The sequence below is a fragment of the Sceloporus undulatus genome, chromosome 1, assembly GCF_019175285.1.
Source record: "Sceloporus undulatus isolate JIND9_A2432 ecotype Alabama chromosome 1, SceUnd_v1.1, whole genome shotgun sequence".
Taxonomy (NCBI): domain Eukaryota; kingdom Metazoa; phylum Chordata; class Lepidosauria; order Squamata; family Phrynosomatidae; genus Sceloporus; species Sceloporus undulatus.
This window is the reverse complement of record NC_056522.1, coordinates 130,865,300-130,883,005: the sequence shown is the minus strand read 5'-3', so window position 1 is coordinate 130,883,005 and position 17,706 is coordinate 130,865,300.

The window sequence follows — 17,706 nt, the reverse complement described above, 5'->3', positions numbered from 1 at the left end:
CGTACCTGGGAGATCTGAAGCTTTTTATTTAAATTATCTGTTGTCAGACTGGAACTTGCATATAACTTATAAAGTGGCACAATTTTCTGCACTAGCAATCACTTGTAGGAAAAGAACAACTGATCAAAGTTAAACACATAATATTGTGTCATACCTGATACTGTATGTCTGGTTAAAACCTGATATTGCTAATCTACCTTTACTATTTCTCTCTTAAGGGTGGAAACCCATAAAGGTTTATTTCTATTTTATTTATTTTATTTTAAATGAAGCTATCTTAAATGTAACAGAAATGAATTATTTACATTTCTAGTTGGCAGATTTTTATCCCAAGCAATCTTTTTATGTGTATTATTTTATTTTTTATGTTATATTTTATATTGATGCTGGTCTTTGACCATAATAAAGAATGTATGTAATAGGAACAAAGGCTTCTTTCTGAGACCATCACAGCCAGAATAAAATTTCCTTTTGCTAAGGACCATGACAGTGTGTGTCTTATTAGAATAATAATGGTGATGGTTTGATTCTAATAAACACAGAGGCCAGGTTTCCGCCAATATATATTTTGGGTTTTATTGTTGGCCAAAATACCTTAAAGGCACCAGATCCCTTCTGATCTTGGAAGCTAAGCAGGACTAGCCCTGGTTAGTACTTGGATGAGAGACCACTAGGGAAAACTAGGTGCTGTGGGCTGCATTTCAAAGGAAGGAATTTGCAAAACCACCTCTGAGGATTCCTTGCCTAAGAAAACACTGTGAAATTCATGGGGTCTCCATAAGTCAATGGGTGACTTAAAGAAACACACACACACAACAAAAAGCAGGTGTTTGAAGAGCAGTAGGGTCACCCTGACCTTAGACTATCACCTGGTGCATCCTGTGCCTTCTCCAGCTTCCCCTGGTGACACCACTTCATGGGGGTTGCTACACCATATAAAGTCACCTGCTGAGGATTGGTCTATGCTCACTTACTCTGTTGAAGAACTTAGAGGATTCCCCCCCAAATTTATCTTCTGGACTACAGCTCCTCAGATCCCCAAACAACAAGATTACTATCTATGCAACACCAGTATCTACTACCACTTCTCAAGGGTCACTGGCTGAGGAATGACTTGTGATTCGTCATTCAAGGACACAAGCCAGTCTTTGTCGCACCCCCTGAAATCCCATTTCGAATCCCCTGGGGGTGTGGGCACCCCAGGTTGTGAACCCCTGTTCTAATACAAACCACTCTATCACACTGGCACTCTTCTGTGTTGACTTAGTATTCAGGAACAGAGGGAGTATTTCTAATGTGGTTTGAACTAACCAATAGGATTCAGGCCAATTAGTGCATTTCAACTGTGATCTCTTCAGTTTAAACTTCCTTAAGTTTTGCAGCTTCTCACGAGAGAAAGAATGCGGGACAGAATAATAGAAGCAAGTTATGGTCGAGAGTTAAGAATCAACGAGTGAAACATAATTTTTTTTAAAGATGTCCTCCTGATTGTATTGCGATGTAGAAGAGACTACTATTTCTTAACCCACCAACTGCAAGACAGAAACATAAGATTCAGGTGGGAGACAACTGAAGGTGTGACTGTTACATGGAAGGAGAAGACATACAGAATAAACACTTTAGACAAAGCAAAGAAACTTTTGGAGAAAATCCAAAAACATGAAGACTTTAAAGAAGAAGAAGAGAAGGATAAAGCAAATGGAATAAAAGAAGACAAATTAAAGAAGAAGAAAAAACTTTCAGAACAAAATAAAGAAGATGGAACGGATAACAAAATGGACGAAAGACAAGGAGAAGATCTTACTGAAATAGTAGGAGCCACAGGAGGATCAGTTTATGACAAAGGTGAAGAATTGGAAGATTTAGAAGAAATCGGAATAAACAAGTTTTGGGATCCAAAAATTGGATATATGTCTGAAACAATTCATACAGGATAAACACAATGACCAAAATTATATCCTGGAATATTAGGGGAATGAACTCACCTCACAAAAGGAGGTCTATATTCCATCTTCTGACCTTGACAAAAATAATGGTGCTCCCAGCAGGCACTCACAGGAAGCTGCTTCTCTAGTGAGGCTAAAGGAGCAGCAGTGACAACAAGAGGGATGGTCCAGTGGGGTTAATGTGATATCAGCCCAGCTGGCCCATTTGCATGACACAGCATCATATCAGTTTAAGCCGGAGCATGTGGTTGGTCTGGGGCCAGCCTGGAATATAATGCTATGGGCTGGCCCTGGACTGAGTGGCCAGTGCAGATGCATCTATGTTTTAATATGTGGCTGAATTAAATGATCTCGCCAAAATCTATCCTGAAAAGTGTAAGAAAAGTGTTAAAAGTCTTCTAACAGACTTTCAGAACACTTTAATTCACTGATATGAAACACAAAATCCCTTCAAAAATCACTAAAAGAAATCACAGGGGAACATCAGCATCTGCCCTTAAAGTTGAGTACAAGTGAATTCATAAAAAATATCAAACACAGGAACTGTGTGATATGACTTTTTACTGAGGTTTTTTTTTTCAAATTCAGCACCCCAAAATACATTAAAAATACTGACAGTATTTAAAAACGTTTTCTCCTCACGGGCATCTGGTAATAATTTGCTCTTTCTTTTCTTTTTTCAAGTGTCAGCTGCTCTTGGTATGTATTTCTTTAATTTCTCTTGAAATGTTTGGTCTTTATGTGGAAAACTTTAGTGCTTCAGTACACTTTAGGAGGTGAATCATCTATCACATGTGTAAAACAAAATAGTTCCCGTGCTGCAATGAGATTCCTTAACAGCAGGGCATAATAATAGCAGATCTATCTACACTTTCAAAAGTCCCTGCCCCCCGCCACTTTCTTGCAAAAAGTCATATGTGTAGTCAAATTCATTCAAAAACTAGAAGCTCTACTTTAATATAAAATAGTAAAGGACAAAATCAGAGAGGATTTTTGTTTTGTTTGGCTTTTTTTGCAGATGGAAGAAACTACCATATATACTCATGTACAAGCTGACTCATGCATAAGTCAAGGGAAGGTTTCAGGGTGAAAATCATGGATTTTGATATGACCCATGAATAAATCTAGGGTAAAATGTATGGATTGAAAGGGGAAAATACCACTTCCATCCCTCCTCCTCCTCTGGACCTCTCTCGACCACCTAACACCAAAACAGGAAAAAAAGTGCCTTTGGAGATAATTATCACAGGATGTCACCTCCAAAGCATGGCTGCTGCATCTCTGAAGCATGGGTAGAGCATCCTTCCTCATTCATGGGAAGGCCCTGTGAACAGGCTCCCAATTGTGTGTGTGTGTTCCATTAACAACAACAACAAGCTTTATCCCACCTCTCTATCAAAACAGCAATTGAGGCAGCTTACAATTAAAAGAATCCATACAAAACCTAATATCCCAGTTATTCCCTCCCTCCCCTAAAACATCAATTAAACAATTTAACTATTAAAATCATTCATTAAAAGACAAAACAAGTGAATGGGGCTACAGCATATTCAATGGGGCTACACCATCACCTGCCTCTCCCAGAAACACCAGGGACCAGCAGAGCGACTCTGGAGGCAAAGGAGCCCAGCTGTCCCCCCTCCCCCGCCCCCCCTTGGTCCTAGATTGTAATGTTTTAAGATTGTGTATCATTTATATTGTTTTTAGGATTGGGATGGGGGACTGAGAATGGGGATTATTTTCTATTTTACTTGTTTTGTTCGTTTATTGCTTTGTAATTTGCTTTGTGAATTTTATTGCTGCTGTGGATTGCTATGTATTTTTGCTATTTATTGCTATTGTGAACTGCTTCATTATTTTATTGTGATTGTTTATTTGCTTTGTACTTTCTTTATTGTTGTAACCTGCCCTGATTCCTTGTGATTGGGCGGGCTATAAATAAATCCTTATTATTATTATTATTATTATTATTAAAAACAAATGTAAGGCATGCTGGGCAGGGAACCATGGTTAAAAGTCTAAGAAAGAGAGTCTTTGCCACAGACAGCCTTGGTAGCATTAATAGAGGGATGATGTGATAAGATTTCTTTCTCTAAAGTGATTGAGTTGAGAACTGTGCTTCTTTGATAAACTCCTCAGGCTGCATCCGCATTGCAGAAATGGCTCAGTGCTATGGGATTCTGGGAACTGTAGTTGGTTGTGGCCCCAGAGCTCTCTGACAGAGAAGGCTAAACGTCTCCCAAAACTACAATTACAAGACTTCCATAGCATCGAGGCATGGCAATTAAAGTGGTGTCAACTTGGATTATTTCTGCAGTGCAGATGCAGCCCTAGTCCAAAATTTCAAGGAGCTATTCAAGGTACTGAGTTCTATCCCCAACAGAAGTCCAGCCCTTTCGATTGCACTTCCAAAGTTCTAACTAAAACCGAAAGCAGATTCCTCATCTAACTGGAAAAGGACCTTCCAGCTATCCCTGACACAGTTCCATACAGCTTACCAAGGAATTATACCTGAAGAAATTCATGCAGAATTGCATTACTAATTACATTATTTAATGATGAATTGCTGGAATCCCCCCTCCCCATCTTTAATCACAATAAAATATGTAGATCATTTGTTGAACCCTGAATCCCTGTAGAAAGGTGAAGATGTGAGCTTGATTGTTCTTTCCTTCCTCCTCTCTCTAAACAGCATAGAAACCTTCCATAAGTCCATCAAAATTTCATCCTATATCCTAACTGGAAGATATTCTTTAGCGAGAATTCTCTGTCTTCTGTTTGGAAGGGTGTTTTTTTTCCCCCTTTGCTTTTTAAATCATAAAAAGTTTTTCTTCACACAGCTAGAGTTATCTGGTGCATTCCTATACCTTCTATTTGTAGGCTAGGAAGCTAGTGAACGTCTCACAGTGGGGTGCTGAGCTTTCTGAAGGTAAGGGAATCTATTCTGTCACACAAGTTTTGTGGAAGGCATAGCAGCTTGTAAAAGCTCACAACACACACTGAATAAAACATGAAGCCCATTCAAAAAGGCTCATTTCCTCCCGACAAGGGGCACCCAGTGTACTGCTCCTATGCCATTGTTGTTGTTTTATTGCTTTTTGTGTGGGAATTGAGGTTTGGATTTCTTTCCCAGAATTCCTATTTTTTTAACCATTAGGGTTTTTTGTTATTATTATTAGTAGTAGTATCTCCCAATGATTTATGCAATAAATATCCTGCAGTTATTTATGCAATGCATCAAGATCAAGTGCAGGATAATGGTTCCAGAAGCCTCTGAATATAATAATAATTTTTTTTCAATAGCAGTTGGTCTAAAGGCAGGGATAATATTCCATTTTATTTTTCACATTTCTGTACTTTAAACTATGCCCTAGTGGTGCTTTAAGCATTATGTTGGGCTGCTTCAGCAAGATGGCTTGTTGGGTATAAAAAGAACCAGTACACATATTTCTTGTCCTTCTCTCAAATGCCACTTTATACATATATGTGGTCGTTTTCTCAACAATATACTAGCAATGTCCCTCTCTCTGTTAAATGTTGTTTAGCCCAGGCCTTTCCAATGTGACAGGGACTAGAACTATATTTGTGCCCATTGATTGCAATTCTTTCTTGGAAACTCATTTGTGGACTAGCAGGCCAATAGCTTTTGGATTGGCACTGGTCCATGAACCACCACTTTGAACAGCTCTGGTTTCAACAACTGCCAGAATATTGTTACTAATGGTGGAATGTCTTCTCTGTTTGGTTGTTGGCTAAATCAATTATTCTTTTTCTCAAACAAATTTACCTTTGAATAAAGACTTTGGAAAGACCAGCTTCTTTTGCTCTGCCAAGAACACAGTCCTTTTGGGGAAACAAAGCAAGAGCACACAACATGACACCTTTCCCAGCAGGATTATTGGGATTTTGTTTATTACTGAAACGTTGCTGATGGCTCAAAGGTTGGTGGGTAGATGAAGATTCACATCATCAAAATGGCACGAATCCCAGGTGGGTTGAGGGAGTGATGCACCCAATTATCTCTGAAAAATTCCCCTTTGGATGTAGAACATTTTTGGTTTGAAATCACTATCCATGAGACACTCCTGATCTTGGTTTAAAATCTTATTGGCTGGATATAATAATAATAATTTTATTTCTATACCGCCCTTCTCTATAATCAGGGCGGTGTACAACATTATAAAACATTCTTACATAAAAACATGCATCTACAATTAAAATTAAACATAACAATACAATAACATTAAAACAATCTAACCAGCTTGCCACCGCTGGCGTGGGGGGGAAGAGCTAATTGGGGCATGTGTCGGGAAATGCTGACCTGAACAGGAAGGTTTTAAGCCCCTTTTTAAACTGGGCCAGGGAGGTGGCCGAGCAGAGCTCAAAGGGCAGAGAATTCCATAGTGTCGGGGCCGAGATGGTGAAGGCTCTCCTAGACGTGGAGGCTAGCCTGGCCCCTGGGACCCTCAATAACTGCTGCCCAGATGTTCTGAGAGAGCGGGGCGGATTGTATGGGGAGAGGCGGTCCTCAAGGTATCCTGGGCCCAAGCCATTTAAGGCTTTATAGGTAATAACCAGCACCTTGTATTGTGCCTGGAAGCGAATAGGCAGCCAGTGCAGCTCTTTGAGCACTGGTGTTATGTGGCTGGCTCTAGATATGCCAGTAACCAGCCAGCTTACTTTCAAAGAACTGTTAAATTATAAGGGATTGTGCTCAGTTGGTTTGGGTGCAGTTAATTCATGATGATTCTGGAGATTATCATATGACGGAAGGGACATCCTTGTTCCATCCCTGTCCAATGTTTCCTGCCTGATCAAAGGAAGGACTTTCACACACGACCCAGCATTGACCTGGCAGGAAAGCACCAGTGAAAGTGATCACAACATCACTTTCACTTGCAAGCACACTGAACCCATCATTCAGCTGCCCAGGAAGCATGAGTGAAAGTGATCACGCAAATCACTTTCAAATGAAAGCGGGCTGAAAAGCACTTTTAGCCGTCAGCTGAAAGGGTTTTCTCCTGTCATTTGCAGTTTAATAGAAGAACCCATTAATACTATGGTGGCTGAAACCACTGGATAATCTCAGGAAAGAATTGTTGTTGCCGCTGTGTGCCTTCAAATGCTGAATTATGGTGACATTAAGGCAAATCCTATCAGGGAATTTTCTTGGCAAGTTTCTTCAGAGGGATTTGCCATTGCGATCCTCTGAGGTTGAGAGAGTGTGACTTGCCCTAGGTCTTCAGTGTCATAGTCTAATGCTCAGACCAATACACCAATATTCATGATACACATACAGAACAGGACTTTCTTTGTCTTAAACCTGGAGTTGGGGAACCGATAAAAGACATGCATTTAGGAATTTAGCTGATATACCGGTAAGTAAACTTTTCTTTCCTAGAAGATTTCCTAAATTTATTGTAAGAAATAAATTATACATTATTTTTATTATTTCAATGGCTTTGATTATTTTATAGTATTTGTTTCTTATTGAACTAAATGAATGAAATGCTAAATGGAATATAATAGTTTAACATGAACTGTATGTAAATATACTTAAAATAAACCCTGAAAATTGCTACAAGTCTCTTAAACTGACCCCTGAAAAATCCACCTTCTTCAACAAGTGCATTACTTATGAAGACAATTTTGATGAGGGAAAAGTGGGCCACCATAACATGAGAATTGTCTCCTAGATACAACCTAGATTGTTGCCCTAAAGGAAAACCTGTTTGGAGAAACCCATGTTTTTTTTCTCGGTCAGAGAAACTTTGAGGAGAATTTTTTAAAAAAATATTCTTCCCACAAATCTCCCTTTCAAATGGTGATTTCTTCTCTCCTTTTCAGCAGCCAGCGAAATATTTTTCACAGATTTCTCTCTGAATGACAATAAAAGACAAGGCGAATAATTATGCTAATTACTTTGCATTTCAAACTCAATTACCATCTCAAAAGGAAGTTTGGCAGAGGTTTAAACAACATTCCTATGTTTAAAATACCCTGAAGGCACACACACAAAAGGGAAAAAAAGCCCAGCCTCAACAAGAAATGCTAGAAGGGACCCTCAAGGACCATCCAGTCCAACCCCCTTCTGCTATGAAGGAATACATGGGATCCAACTCTGCACCTCTCCCATGATGATGCCAAGGTCTAATAATAATAATAATAATAATAATAATAATAATAATAATAATAATAATAGGCAAGGAGAGTGCAGAATATCCACACACACACACACACTTATAGTGTTACTGCCAAAAGTGTGAAGCCGTATTTATATGTGTACATACACAGCTGTCTGTGTGTGTGTGTGTATACACACACACAAACTGTGGAGCAGCCGAAAGTGTAATGCTGCATGTAATATGCTTGCACACACATCTTTGTGTGTGTGTGTGTGTATATATATATATATATATATACACACACACACACACACACACACAAACTGTGGAGCAGCTGAAAGTGTAATGCTGCATGTATATGCTTACACACACTTCTTTGTGTGTTTGTATATATACATACATAGCAACCATATACACACACGCATATATATATATATAAATATATATACACACACACACAAACTGTGGAGCTGCTGAAAGTGTAATGCTGCATGTATATGCTTACACACACATCTTTGTGTGTTTGTATATATATATATATATACATACATACATATACACACACACACACATATATATAGATATATATATACACACACAGACAAACTGTGGAGCTGCTGAAAGTGTAATGCTGCATGTATATGCTTACACACACATCTTTGTGTGTTTGTATATATATATATACATACACACACACACACACACACACACACATATATATATATATACACACACACACACACACAGACAAACTGTGGAGCTGTTGAAAGTGTAATGCTGCGTGTATATGCTTACACACACAGGCTGAGAGAGTGTGTCTTGGCCAAGGTGGGCATCGAAACCCTGGGATATAAGAAAATAAAAACAACAACAACAATATCTGGGTATTGTAGTTTTGTGAGACATTTAGCCTTCTTTGTCAGAGAGCACTGGTGGCACAACATACTGCAAATCCCAGGATTTTCCATAGCATTAAAGTATTGTCGAACTGGATTATTTCTGAAAAACTCCAAAATCCAAAATACATCTAGTCCTCAGCATTTTGGGTAAGGGATATCATCATCATCATCATCATCATCATCATCATCATCATCATCATTGCATGACCTTAGCATCACCATGGGAGAGGTGCAGAGAGAGAGAGATGGTCATGTCCTGCCTCTGAGGCTGAGAGAATGTGACCCTCACAAAAGAGAATGTGGGAGAATGAGGATCTGCTGAACTTTTCCCCTGCCATTCGCTTCTCCTTTTGTCTCTTGTCCCTTTAGATTGCAAGCCTGAGGGCAGGGAAATATCTAGTAATTTGTAAGATGCTCTGATAGCCTTTTGGCTGAAGAAGAGCTGGGCATAAATTATTATTATTATTTGACATCCCCCTTTGACATCCCCACCTCCTTCTTCTCTTTTGTGAGAATTTGAATGGCAGAGCATGATGTAAAGTGGAGAAGGCTCCCTCCTTTTGTTCTGTTTTCTTTTTCACACTAACAAAGGAAATAGCCCCTGGTAAAAGCCAGGATGAATGGTAGCTTTTCTAATGCAAAATACCCAAGTCCTGGAGGTCGAATTTGTCAGCTCAAAATTTCTCTCTTCCCTTCATTTTGAAATTATTAAAAATAAAATTCTTACTCATTGATCGAGAATTACTCAGAATTTCTCCTCTCCTACATGTTAGAGAATTTGTCGAAACTGGCATTTTTCTCCTAATTTTCGAATTTTGGAGAATATTCTTTACATCCCTAGTTGTAATGGCATGCACTTAAATAGTAAAGAGAATTTTTCAAAAAGCATATTTATTTCGTATCACTAGACAGGCTATAATTCAGGATGCTGATTAAACTGCCAGAATGAGATGAGGATCCTAGGTTTAATGTGTGTTCTTGCACAAAATCTCACAGGGCTCATCAACTCTAACAGTTTTACTAAGCTCTATTAACCATTAGTTAAATTAGCCATAACTTTTAAACATTATTGGCTAATTGCTTTGTGAATCTGAGGCAACACCAGAGTATACTACAGAGTATATCAATACAATAAGTTCTTTACTTCACAGTATGATGTCACACTACTTAAACCTTGATTGATGGATACTCTTCAAAAACCCAAATGAACTTTATTGCATTCCTAAATAGTAAGAAATGATTTGGAGGCGGTAGGTCCTTAGCATCAGATTTAAATATCAAGTTTCTGTCCCCTGCTCCACTGTGCTGAAGACATCTGTGAAGGTGACTGGATGACTTGGACAGAAACAGCTATTTCAAAAGTAACACTGCTCAGGAAACTCTATGGAGAGAGAGAGAGAGAGAGAGAGAGACTGGTTTCACCTCCTGTCCACTCTGACTTGCTGACTTTCAAGGCTTTCTTTTCCATTCCCATAAAGGTTTGCTGAAATAAAGGCAAGTTGGAAATAAACTGCTTAGGAATCCTTGGAGTTGCAACATCTAGAGAATGACACTATTCTCATCCCCATTATACAGGAGGTACCTGGAGCCAACAGTTGAAATCTAGAATGAACATTTTGTTTCCTTAAGATCTATGCAAGAGTCAGTCTTTATAAGCAACTTGAAAGCATCCATAGAATCCATATGAGCAAACAATAAGGAACATATTACCTTTAAGTTGTTGAACTTCAACAACTGCCAGTGGAATTGAACTGCACTAGCCAAAGATAAAGAATGCATGAAGTCAGTCCAACATCTGGAAGGCTGCATTTTGTCCACCCACTTCATGTTGTGTGTTGCATATCTTCAAGTTGTTTCTAACTTATGGCAACCGTAAGGTGAATCTATCACAGAGTTTTCTGGGGCTGAGAGTGTGGCTTGCCCAAGATCATTGAGTGGGTTTCCATGGCCATGCAGGGAATTGAACACAGGTTTTCAGAGTCATATGTAGTGCAACATTCAAACCACACCATTCTGGTTCCCATCCCTCATCCAAAACATTAAGATAGAACCCTTGGTCTTTGGCCCATAAAATTAGGAATGTCTGCTCCAGCTTCTTTTTTTTTTTCTTGTTGTTTTAATAATGGTTTGGTTTTAAAACTGTTTTTATACAAGTGTTTTTGTTGTTTTAAATTACTTTTTAGTTATTTAACATTAACGTTTTTAAGTGTTTTAATCTATTGTGCATCATTTTAGGGTCCTAGTAAATCAAGAGGTGATTGGCGGTATGTACCAGGCCTTACTTTCCTATAACTGAGTTTAAGGAAGCAATCCTTTGTAAATTTTCATGGGAGTTAGGCTGCATCCACATTGCAAAAATAATCCAGTTTGACACCACTTTAACTACCAGGGCTCAGTACTATAGAATTCTGGAAATTGTTTTGTAAGATATTTAGCCTTCTCTGCAGAGAGTTCCAGGGCCACAACAAACTACCATTCCCAGAATTCCATAGCATTGAGCCATGGTAGTTAAAGTATTGTCAAAGTGGATTAATTCTACAGTGCGAATGCACCCTAGTTCTGACTGAATACAGTGGGGTGTATATCTGTATTTTTTTTAAAAAAACATATCTCTGTACTGAAGATAATTGACATTCAGTAATGACTCACAAGTGAGTCATGAAAAGTAATTCCTAATTGGAATAGTGCACAAATCAAACCCTTTGTAATTCATGGGTAAGGATATTGCTGTAGGGTCTGGATACTGACACCCATGAACCTTACTGAGACCCTTGGATCAATTGCCAACCTGAAGACTGGAGAGTCACATGCACTGCCTTGAGCCTTGTAGGTAATACAGTGTGCCCGCATCATACGTGGGCGCACTTTACGCGGCTTTCAGCATACGCTGAAAGCTGCATGGGGAGAAGGGGCTGCACATCACATAGGGATGAATGGGATGTCCACACATGGCGCACGCTGCCACACCACTGCATGCACGAACCCCATTAATTTAAATGGGGCTCAAGCATAGGCAGTATTTGCTTTATGCAGGGGAGTCCGGAATGGATCCCCACATAAAGAAAGGGCAAACTGTAATATTTAGGCCCACTAGTTGTACAGTATTGGAGGTCACAAGAGGATGTGCTGTCTGAGATAAACCAAAACTGTCAACCAAAACTGCATGACACTTCCTTACCATCTCTGTTTCATGAACACAGAAGGTTTATATCTGATTCTACAATTTCAGAAAGTACAAAATAGAAAATAACCATTTATAAATATTTACAAATAGTTTCTTGTTCCAGTATTTCACTTTGGCTCCCCGTCACTTTTTTTCCTTTCAGCACAAAGCCCAGGGAGCCTATATCTGGCTGGAAATTGTTTTGTATTAGTTTAGTAATAGGCATCAGTGTTTCTGCCAATATCTAACTAGAACAATTTTAACCTCTTATATGATGTTCGTGGTTAGAAAGATATATAGCAGGTACCTGAACACTCCAATATTGTGCAACAGTTTATTAAATAGAATTTGTATTCAGTACATTGCTGAATTTGCATCCCTCCACCTCTTCTTCTTACATCCAAAACAGTTTGCAACAGTACATACAACATTCGAGCCCCTTTGTAAAATGAATGATGGAGAGAATATATGCATGTAAGAGCAACATTGTAGTAACAGGCCCTACCTCCAAATTACATGTGCAATTCAATGTAGTTGTTTACATGGAGGGCTCTGTTCATCCTGTCTGGAAAACTGGCTTTTCATGAACATTAAGTTTTTACTTGGAAAGTTACTTGTCAGAAGTAATCTGTTTTGTTACATGTTATAGTGTTTTAAAAACTAACCCATTACTGTTACTCATTGTTCTATTACCTATTCTTTACCTTCTCACTACTTTCTATTATGTTTTTAAGAGGTGGAAACCCTAAGTATTAATAAGAGAATGACATAAAACTTGAAACACTTCTGTGCAATGCCTATTAAAATGCCCTTAAATTTAACTTTACTTATTACATCACTTTTGAAACATTAAGGGTCGAAATCCTGTTGGGTAGTTAAAAATGTGTAACCTGGGAGTTTATCACACCCTATTTAAAGTGACTTACCCCATTCACATTTAATTTTGAACCTGAATTTTATTGCACACATTGGGGGCCAGGCAAGTGGACCCCTTCTGCAGCCCAGATCCCAGCCATGATTAACTGGCATCTTTTAAAAAATGGCAGACTCCCAGTTTTGAAAAGATGCCAAATAAGTGCAGCTGGGTCCCAGGCTGCAGCCGGGTTGCATCCACCCAGTCCCCAGTGCGTGTGATAAAGACCAGCTTCAAAATTAAATGTTAATGGGGTAAGTCGCTTTAAATGTCATGCAATAAACTCCCTGGACTTGTGACTGTTTTGTTTCATGATCCTTTCATAGCCCCTAGTTAAAGGATAAGTAGGGACCAATCCACACTTACTGTGCAGCAGCCTCTATGATCCACTGGGGTCTGTTCCTCTGTCACTTTTGAAGCAGTTGAGTGACAGTCCCACCACACTCTTTGCATGAGTGATTTCTTGCACAAGGGAGAAAGAATTGTGATGCAGAACCTGCTTCTGGTTGTTGCACCAGAGATTATTGACACAAATGTGTTAGGATGTCATTCAGATGCTGAATGGTAAGAGTAGCTGCTGTCAGTTAATAGTGATGGTGGGGGGATTAGGACAGGATTACTGAATTTGTAATTCCCCAATAGATTCTGGTCCTCATCTTAATTCCTTCAAAAAAAATAGCATGCTCCAGGTCACTTTATTACTTGTTTCCTCATTCCTTCCAAAGTGTTACTTCTACCTACTTTTATCTTAGTGACTGTCATGGCCACTTAAGTCATGGTATTAAGAACTTCAAAATCAAAGGGCTCAGGGATGTTGAACTTTGTAATGAATTCTGGCACTGTGTCAACTCCTGAAATTGTTGAGTGTGTTCATGACCTGATTTTGGCAGATTGGCAGATCTGAGCTATAACAATTACTGATGCTCTAGAGATATCCCAGGAATGCATTTGGTTTATAATTTATATTATTTAGCTATGCAGTGGGTGTTGAAATGTTTGAATGCTGCCCAGAACAAAATCTAGTGGATATCTCCAAGTTGATGTTGCAGAGTGATCCAGTGATAATTGTTTGACATGAGTCATCACTCTTGATGAAACAGGGTTACATCACTATGATCCGGAGACCAAACAACAGTCCTTGTAGTGACAACACTCATGTTCTCTATGGCTTAAGAAACTGAAGACTCAAAGATCAGCAGGAAAGGTCATAGGCAAAACTTTTTGGGATAAGCAAGGCATTTTGATGAGTGACTATCTTCAGAAGGGCCAAACAGTTAATGTAGAATACTGCTCTAACTTTCTGTGCCAATTAAAGGAGGCACTAAATTAAAATGGTGAAGGAAGCTGTGGAAAACTGTTCTTTCTTTGTAGGACAATGCATCTGCTCACAGGGCTGACAAGACTCTGGAAGTTTTGAAGAATTTGGAGACCATCCACCTCACTCCCCAGATCTAGCTCCTTTTGATATGTCCTGTTTCCAAACCCCAAAAAGAGTTTGCAAAAGAAAGATTTTTTTAAAATGATTCAGAGGTGATAGCAGCAGCAAAGCAGTATTTCGGTGACCAGACTTCAAGTGTGTGTGTGTGTGTGTGTGTAAGCGTCATGCCTCTAGGTTGGGCTGAGAACATTTCTACATGCCCTAACATATTCCTTGTATCATTAATGAATAGATCCTTCTGGTTTTCTTTTAATGGTAAGGAGGTGCGGATTTCCACTGTTTTGTTGTTCCCTTATTGTTTCTTTCTAAGTCCAAAGTTGAAACATCAGTTAATACAATCAGTACATATTATCTACGCTATTCACATTTGGTCAATATTGAGGCACTCCAACCTGAAGGTGACAGATTGCAGACTGCTAGACTCTGAACTGTGTCTAAATGTCACACACATAAGTAAACAATCATGAGCATACAAGCACGGCATTCTAACAAATAAGACCACATAGGTATGTGATTTACAGTATCTTTTCTCCCAATCTAGTTCCCATGGGGGGAAAACAAGTATGCTTCAGGCCAAGTTAATTACTTTCTTTCTACTCTTTGGCAATTTAAAAGTGAAATTCACAGAGCATGTTAACAATTTCCCTTGTTAGAGATGAGAGATATGCATGAACACTTATAGTATCTTGATGCTTTATGCTCTGCAAACCCATGTAGATAGGCAGTTTCTAGCAACTCATTAAATTTGGCTCAGTGTCTGATTTCTTTCATTACCAAACATGAAGAGTATAGGTTGCAACACCCTGGGGATATGCAGAATATGACACAAGCTAGCTTTCAAAGTTTCTATCATTAAGGTTTAAAGATACCTTTCACCAAGAAAATTGATGTTTACTTTGCAGAAAGCTTCTTCTACAGCAAAGCAAGAAGATTGGCCCTTCTTTCCCAAATTAAGTCCAGACACCAAGGCTTCACTTCTGCATAAGTTAAATCAACTGGCAAAGATAAAACTGCCAGCAATACTATTGTTAACCAAGTAGTCATTCCAGGAGGAGTGTTTACATGTGAAAGAGGGATCTGTGGTGGAAAACAGATGATTCCCATCACCAGTCTTTCTATTGGCTGGCCTAATCAAAAGGTGAGAAAGCATCCAAATGTTTCTCCACTGTGCCAGTCTGGGGGAGGATAGAAATAGCAAAACCAATATAATAGCAATAGCAAGTACAATTCTATACCATTTATCAGTGTACTTGAGCACTCCCTAAGTGGTTTACAATGTGTAAGCTAATTGCCCCCAACAAGCTGGATAATCTTTTTAGTGACCTTAGAAGTATGCCAGACTGAGTCAACCCTGAGCCGCTGTCTGGTATTGAATTCACAACTTTGTGGTTTGTGAGTGAGTGGCTGCAGTACAGGAATTTAACCACTGTGCCACCAGGGCTCCTATGTAAGCCAATGATGAAGCATGAACACTAGGCATTAACTCTATATGAAAAGGCTATGTTCGGTTTTAAGTAACTCACTATATTAAGAAAAAAGTTATGGGTATTAAGAGTGTGCATTGGATTCAAGCCAGCTCTGAATCCTGGAATGATTCATGCTACTTCCAACGACTTGTGTTGATTTTGGAGATGAGGTGGGCTTCCTCTTGAAGCTATGAGAACTGAAGTAGGCCCCCAGCTAAAGTTAAGTATTGTAGTCATGTTGTCGAAAATGTATCATTTGTTGGTTACAGATGTTATGTATCCAATTTGTACTATCTCAGAAATTATCTGTCTGTCTGTCTGTCTGTCTGTCTGTCTGATCTATCTATCTATCTATCTATCTATCTATCTATCTATCTCTATCTGTCCATCCAATTATTTGGATAATGAAATGAGGTGATGGGGTGGTCTGAGACATCTCTGGCCTCTGGACATGCCTTTAGACCAATAAAAAATACACAACACACATGTCAGAAATTATCCCTTTGCACTGATTTCAATAATGTTGTTAGCTATTAAATGGATTATTTATTTATATATTTATTTATTAAAGCACTTCTCCCACCCTTTTTTACAGGATTGCAGGGCAGTAAAGAAAATGAGCAACAGTGTGGTGCAATGGTTTGAGCATAGGACTAGGATTAGGACTCTGGTGATATGGCTTCATTTCTTCACTCAGTCATGGAAACCATCTGGGTGGCCATGGGTGAGTCACACACTCATAGCCCTAGAAACGCCATGATAGGTTGCCATAAACTGAAAATGACTTGAAGGCATACAATAGCAGCAGCAAAAACCATTTAAAATTTCCAATGGAAAAAAAATCACAGAGAATTTGAACAAGGCAAATACATATTAAATATACAATAATTAATTAAATTATGAATTAAAGCCACTCTAAAAAGTACAACAATTTAAGACCATGAACATATAGACATGATCCTCCCCAGAGGCTTTAATAAAAAAGACATAGTTTTTAAAATTCAATCTTAGCATCAGCCAAACCTCCAAGGGACGGGCTTTCCACAAACCACAATGTGGGCATCACAACTGAGCAGGCTGTCTCCCATGTCTTCTTACTTTAACTACTTAGTCCTATGGAACCATGAGGTTTTGTTTTGTTTGGTGAAGTCCCTGCTAGATCATTACTGCTGCAATTTGGTGGGCTGGATAAGATCTCTCTAGCAATGGCAATAGCAATAGCAAGTACATTTCTATACCGTTTATCAGTGCACTTAAGCACTCCCTAAGTGGTTTACAAAGTGTAAGCTAATTGCCCCCAACAAACTCATTTTAGTGACCTCGGAAGGATGCAAGCCTGAGTCAAGCTTGAGCCCCCTTCACTGGGATTGAACCTGCAACCTTATGGTTTGTGAGTGAGTGGCTGCAGTTCAGACATTTAACCACTGTGTGACCAGGGTTCCTGGAAGGGCACAAGGAAGGGCTCTAGTGAAGTATCTCACCAAAATACAAATTCCCAGTATTCTGAAGCATGGACTGGAGCCATGATAGCTGATGTGGTATCAAGCTGATGTAACTGTATAGTGCTGATCCACTCAGTGTGAAAGAACCAGTTATCAGCCAATAAAATGGCTGAGGAGGATGAAAAGGAGCAAAAGTTCTAGTCTTTCATCATTTGCTCCCTACCAGCATTAGCCTAGACACACAAAAAAGCACATTTTCATCCTCCTCTTTCTGCCTTTCAGTTCAAAGCATCAAAACATCTTTCAGACAAAAA